General features: G+C 52.4%; 1 protein-coding gene across 2 annotated transcripts in view; it reads left to right on the top strand.

Annotated features, from left to right (window-relative positions):
- Window positions 1–6,638, top strand: part of MAPKAPK2 (MAPK activated protein kinase 2) — a 44,505-nt gene that overhangs the window by 2,018 nt on the left and 35,849 nt on the right. The gene's annotated exons all lie outside the window — the stretch shown is intronic.

Genomic DNA, 6,638 nt, shown 5'->3' with positions numbered 1-6,638 from the left:
TTCCCCATACAATCAACTGGGGACAGGGAGTAGGAGCTGTGGTTTAAATGTGTCACTGACCTTGGGGAATGGAATTGAGTGAGTGCTGTTTGACCACAGTTAACTTGTACGGGTGAGGAAGCGACAGACGCCCTTTCTGAGAGAGTTTTCTATCCCTCCGAGAGGCCATCTGCCCTCACCCATCAGCAGTTTGGGGACGAAGGCTGTTCATTCATTCCCCTGGATAGTTGGAATATTGCATAAAGACTTGAGAACAAAAGCTCTCAACCTCTTTTTATTCTATTTAATGACACATAAAACTCCACTCTAAAATGTTTTAGGGTGGCAATGCAGATTTCTTTTGTAATTCAGATTTCTGCGATTGTAATTAATAGGAGAGAGATTTGGATATGTCCCCCCCGCTTTAGTTTTGAAAGGAAAAATCCCGCAGCATTTTAAATAACACTCATAATTTATCCCTCTCGGGTGGGAAGTGGGTGCAGATTGAAGTCAGTCTGTTTTGACAGGCAGTCTGCTCCCAGATCTTGTAAGTTGGCTCAACTGTTAAATTGCAGATTCCCACACATCTTTGTGTAAAAACTTAATAATAGAGGAAGAAAGAAGGTATGAGACATTCAGAGACTGATAGTGTCAACAGCACTTCCATGTCCAAATATTGGCTAAGACATAATTACAGCTTGTAGGGGGAATCTGGCCCAGTGAATCCTGTCTGAGACACACACCAAAGAGATTTCTAGATCTTGAATCTTGGTGAAATTAACCTTCGGTGCCGAGTGGTGAAATGATTTTCAAAACCAGGAGCGTTTTGACTATGAAGCAAGGGGAGGTAGATGCTGCGGGCTAGGACGGATTGCCCCATCGGTAGGTGCCTGAGGAAAAAGGGATCAGATCTCCACTCTCTGCACAGCGTTAGGCCATTCCTGGGGATTCGGGGCAGAAGCTGCGGGGCTGGAGCAGGGCCTCGGATGGGGGTTCTGACCTCTGCTGTTTCTCAGCTCTGAGAGTTAATGGGAGGTGGCAGATGCCCAGATGCCCTGCTCGCTCTGTGGTCTGGTGACCTCCTAACCCTCTTAAGTGAAATCAGTGCTTTCCAAAAAAAAAAAAAAAAAAAAAAAGCCCCAAGCCACCTTGCTGCTTCTCTCCCTGCACCTCAGAGAGCTAACATTTCAGTGCTTTTAGTGCGTGCTGTGACCTTACCTTACCATCTCTCCTGGCTGCTGTTGCTAAGTTCTGAGTCATACCCATACTTCGTCAGAGTCGGAAGGGACTTCAGAGGTCATCGCATCTACCCCCCTTGTTGTGCAGATTTGCGAAAACCAAGGCCCAGAGCAAAGACTTGCTTGAGGTAGTATAGCCACGCGCTTGGCAGAGGCAGGATTAGAACCCAGGATGCCTGACTCCCTCTCTCAGGCCTCTTCCCACTTTGTAACTGCAGTGACGTCAGCAGACTCGGACCTGGGATTGGCTGCGGCTCCAGCCTAGGGAGCTACTCTCTTACCCCCTTGACTGATGGCGAGGGGGTGCCGGGTGGGTATGTATTACCTCCCCAGCAATAACCCCCAGAGTTGGAAGGGCAGCTTACGAACCAAGTCAGCAGCTCCATGAGTTCTAAATATGGTTAACAAGCTTTTTAAAAATAATTTTTGTATACCACCCCCTCCCTTTTTAGGGCGTGTTTGATATAAATCTAACGTATTATTTTTTGTATAAGAACATGGGAATTCTATTAACTATTTCTTTGATACGGACGCCTGGTCCCAATCCACTTGTGTAACGGTTGGTTGTATTCCCCGTGGGGTTCCTCAGCTGCTTCCTGCTTCTCCGTGTCATGGTGACTCTTGGGTATTAGCTGAACAAATTTAATTAAAGCTGGCACTGTTGTCCCTCTCTGCTGTGTGACTCTGATTAGGTGAAGCACATTATTGCTTTACAAAATATAGAATGTTGTCCTCCCTTATCTCTGTTTATCTTTCCATTGCGTGGATTAGAGAAAACAAGGTCCTGTGATGTCTTCTCCTTTCCTTTCTCCGGTGGTCCTCCTTCCCCAGGTCACCTCGTGTCACTGCGGTGTGGCTTCCTTTGTTGTTCTGAGGGGGAGATCATCGGAACTGCCCATGGTTGGTCTGAACACTGTTAGAGGGAACCACCAGATCTCCCACAGCCCCAAAGTACAGGCATCTTCCTCTCCAGCTCACATCATCCTGTATACCTCCCGGGGAGCGGGGAGCAAGATAGGTAGTGTGGCTGCGTGAGGGGGCAGTGTCCCAAGATGGGGTTCTCTGGATGGAATCACACGGTGAGGAAAGTTTCTTTGACTAATAAATCAGCCTCTTTCATATCCATTGAGGTTACAGGAAGTTAACAGTTTGCTGAGCATCCTATCGTATGCTTACTTGTGTGGAAGAGACAGACCTATAAAGTGCCTTAAAATTTAGGGGGCCAAGAAACCGATTTGGAGAAGGCAAAATTAACAAACTTGGTTTGCACGCTCCAGTATGGCAGCCAATACCCATGCATGGCTATTGAAGTTAAAATTAATTAAGCTAAATGAAATTAAAAATCAGTTGCTAGCCACATTGCAAATGTTCAGTAGCCTGCACGTGGTTAATGGCTGCTGAAGTGAATAGTGCAGAAGAATATATTCATCCTTGTAGAAGGTTCTACTAGCCTTTGCTGGTCTGGAGGTTAAATCATGTGATTGGGAACAGAAGAGCTTTAGAAGGGAAATCTGGGAGGACCCAAGGAGCCATGGATGGCTCATTGCTGGGCCTCTGAGGTATGAGTAGATCTGTCGGAGGGGATGGTGACCCTGGCTCTGAGGGGAGATCAGGTTGGCAGGGAGCATATAGGGCTAGTGGTTCAGAATTGACTCTGACCTAGTTTTGTGTTAAAAGCCGGTTTCAAAGTACTTGAGGGGCGTGAAGTAAACGAACAGGCTGTTGTAAAGCAGGGTGACAGATCACTGAGGTTTGGGCTAGGAGGTTCTAGTTTCTGGTTTCAGAGATGCCCTCCCCGTCTTGGGGCCTTGGTCCCTGTTTACTGCACCAGGGCTCTTGGTGTCCACTGAGGCAGGATCAAAGCTGGGTGCCTGGGACTTGAAGGGGCTCCTTTTCAGGAGGACGAAGGCACTGGTACTCATGATTAAGATGTTTTGACTGCTTGGGCCCAGAGGAGTTGGCCCATCATCCATTGATGATTCCCTTAAGAAGCAGGTGCAGGGATCCAGGGAGAGACCTGGAGGAGCCAAGATTCAGGACTGCAGACTTGATCCCTGCCCAGATCCTGGGGTTGGAGGAGGGGCCAAAGCTCCTGTCACCCGCAAATCCCAGGGATGTTTGGCAGCCTTGCCAGGAGGAATGTCAGCCACAAGCGGGGAAGGACAGGGCACTGGCGTCTGCATTTGAGTCCCTTCCATGATTCCCAAGAGGCCCTTGCGTGTTCTGAGTCAGGACTCCTCCCTTCTGGTTTGAGGTCCTCTCTTCTGCTGCAGGCCCTTCAAAGTCATGTGGGGTCTCTTTTCTCCTCTCTTCCCTGGTCTGCAGCGGTGCTTCAGGGTCCAAGAGGGAGGTGGGCGGGCAGGGTTGGTGTCTGCTGTGTTCCAAGGGGCTGCAGGTGCTCTTGGTAATGGTTTAAGGCCCGGTGGTACAGAGACCCACACATCATTGCACCTTACTGCTGACACTCCCCGGCATCTTTCTTGACTCCTTCCATCCCACCAGAGCGGGAGGCTAGGCCCGTCAGGAGGGGTTCAGTGGTCTGTCCAAGGCCTTACCTGGCATCAGCATCAGGGACACAGTTCCCCAGGACCTGCTCTGAGTCTGGGTTTCTTTGGTTTTTTGGTTGCTAGAGGGAGTAGCGCTGGGAGTATAGACCTGGCAGCACACAACTGAGTTCTTGGCACTAGGTCTTCCTACGTAGGTCACCTCATAAATGGGGACATTGGTAAAGAGAAGGGGCCACGCCACTGGGCGGCTTGATGTACACCAGGTATGTGACCCACATCAGACTTTGTACCCTCTCTGGTCTTGAGAGGAATATTGATATTTTGTATTTTAAGATGTATAAAGATGCATATTTTTAGAGAAGAGCCTGTTATTATTTGTTATGTGTCGGATGGGAAAGCCAAACATGGGGTCCAGGCTATATGCCCTGCTAACTGGGCATGTGTCCTGCAGTAGGTCAGTTAAATTTTCCAGGTTTGGGTGCCCATGGCAGAGGTCAGGCTACCCATTGCTCCTGAGCACTGGCATTGGTGGGTAGCGGAAGGCTGTGCCGGGGGCAAGAGGCCAAGAGCTGGCCGGATGGCTTGCTGACCAGCCCTGTGTCTGACCATCAGCAGCGTCTGAGCCAGAGTGGATGCTCCTGGTGTGGCCTTGATGGCTCCAGGGTAGCCTGTGCCCAGTTAATTAACAGTCCTCCCTGACCAACCGTCACTTCTTTTGTGTGAAGACGTGGAAAGTGTTGCACCTAGCGCCTCGGCAGAGAGGATGGGGCCAGATAACTCAGTGGGATGTGAATCTGTTCTTGCCTTGAAGTTAGAAGAATCTTAGTGTAGCGGTGTCTCCAGGCGGAGATGCGGAATTCTTTGTGTTCCCTGTCTGCAACTTCCTCCCCACTTGAGGTGTGGGGCTAGACGTGGCCGCTGTGATCGGTGTGCAGGCTGGGCCCTGCACAGGGGCACCAGCTGAGGAAGTGAGGGCTGCAGTCTAACCTACCATTCGCTAGTCAGGCTTCGCGTTGGCTTGTGGCTGGGTCCATCCACATGGGTGCCTTCTTGTAATTCACCCAAAGATACGGTGTGGGCTGGGGACTGTCCTGGGATGAGAGTTGGGGACTGATTCCTAAAGCTGACGAGGAAATTAGGATTTGCATCCAGGTACCACTCAGCAACCCCCTAGGGCTGGGTAAGACTGGAAATCAGAAGTCTAAGGAAGCAGGAGGAGAGAGGGATGCCTGGTGAGGTCTGTTCTCTTTCTTCTTCTTCCTGCTCACTAAATGCTAAAACAGTCGTTTCAGTCCTGGAGCTTCGGACCATGGAGTCCTGTGCTCTAGGCCATCATATGTGGCTGGATCCAGGAAGAAGAGACACAGTGGAAAGGGGGATGAGCCTCTGGCAGTGCCCTTTGGGGGGCTTTATTTCCTGATCCAGTAAACATCTCTGTGTGCTAGCTGGCAGGTGGGAGAGGCTGGGACATGGCCCCAAGGTCATCCCCCATCAGTAACGCATGTTCCCTCCAAGACTGGCCAAGCTGTGTGTTTATTCTGCTAGGAACATGAGCCGTCCCAAAGGGTCATATGAAAGGGCATCTTACTCTTGAGGGACGTTTCCAGGCATCTCCATGGCCCGTGTCCATCCAGCACTCATCTGGAAGGTGAGGAGTGGTGACCGAAGGCGGAAGCTATGTGGCCACCACTCGAAGCCTGTATGGCTGATGCCTTCTCTCTGCTTGGCTTCTCTCCACTGATTCTTCTTCTGAACCCAAAGCAAAGGTGAAGGGGACCTACTGACAGGTCCCTGCGGGCTCCTCCACCGACCGTCATGCTCTTACGGGGTGCCTTGCCCCCGACCCTTCTGTGGCAGGTGACTGAGTCAGTCATGTTGCTGCCATTGTGACAATCCATGTTATCTCTAGGCTCCCAGCCCACACACTGGATGGACACTTGCAACCTGGCCTCCCGCCCAGGGCCTCGACCTGTTACTCAGCCCCTCCGTCCCAACAGCTAAAAATAAACCTGCCGCTGCTGCAGTCCCCCACACACAGCCCGGCCCTGCTGTCTGCCCCAGGGCTGCCTGCCACACCGCCGAGCCCACTCTCTCTTGTCACTTGTGGTCTCCCCATTTGCCCCCTTCTCTTGTAGCCCGAGCTTGGGAGGTGGTGGGGGGCAACTCACGGTTCTGAGCGCTGGGAGTGAGATACGATACCCGGAGCAGCACCAGGCTCGGTTTGCTCCCAGCGCTCGGAAACGTGAGTTGCCCCCCACCACCTCCCAAGCTCGGGCTACGGGAGAAGGGGCAGTGCATACAAAGGCTCTGGGGAGCCACCGTGCTTCTTCCCCATGAGGGGAAGGGCTGGGAGGAGGTTGCAGAAGTTCCCCGGGTCAATTAGACTTTCCCCCGTGCTTGCCTCCTGCTCCGGCTTCCTCCAGGCTGCACCGGCAAGCAGGCCTCCCCGCAGAAGGTACACGGAGGCCAGCAGGAGAGCTCTGCCTGAGGCTGCCCCAGGCCCTCACCCCGACTGCCCTGTGACTGAGCTCGCTCCCTGCCCTGGGACTCCTGCCCTGCTGCTGAGCTATATTCTCCACCCCTGCAGCGTGGGGCTTCAGGTTACCACATTCAGAAGTGTGACCTCATCCTGTTGGCTTCCAAGGATAACTGGGCCCTGGCTCTCGGGGCCTCCCTCCTGAGTCAGGCCATGGCCCCTCTGGCCCTCCCAGCTTCGCCACCTGCAGGATGTCACAGAGAGCACGGGTCTCTTCTGCCTCCCGTGAGGGCAGGGGTGGTGCTGATCGGTGTCCACTGAGGTCCATTGAGGTGACCTCTTGCCCTACTGCCTGGGGATCCCGGAGACCTACAGGATGTGAGGAAAGGGGCTCAGGGAGCTGGGGTACCTGCTTAACTGGTAGATACTGGGCAGACT

The sequence above is a fragment of the Lynx canadensis genome, chromosome F1, assembly GCF_007474595.2.
Source record: "Lynx canadensis isolate LIC74 chromosome F1, mLynCan4.pri.v2, whole genome shotgun sequence".
Classification (NCBI taxonomy): domain Eukaryota; kingdom Metazoa; phylum Chordata; class Mammalia; order Carnivora; family Felidae; genus Lynx; species Lynx canadensis.
Note: the sequence above shows the minus strand (reverse complement) of the source record. Positions and strands in the feature narration are given on the sequence as shown.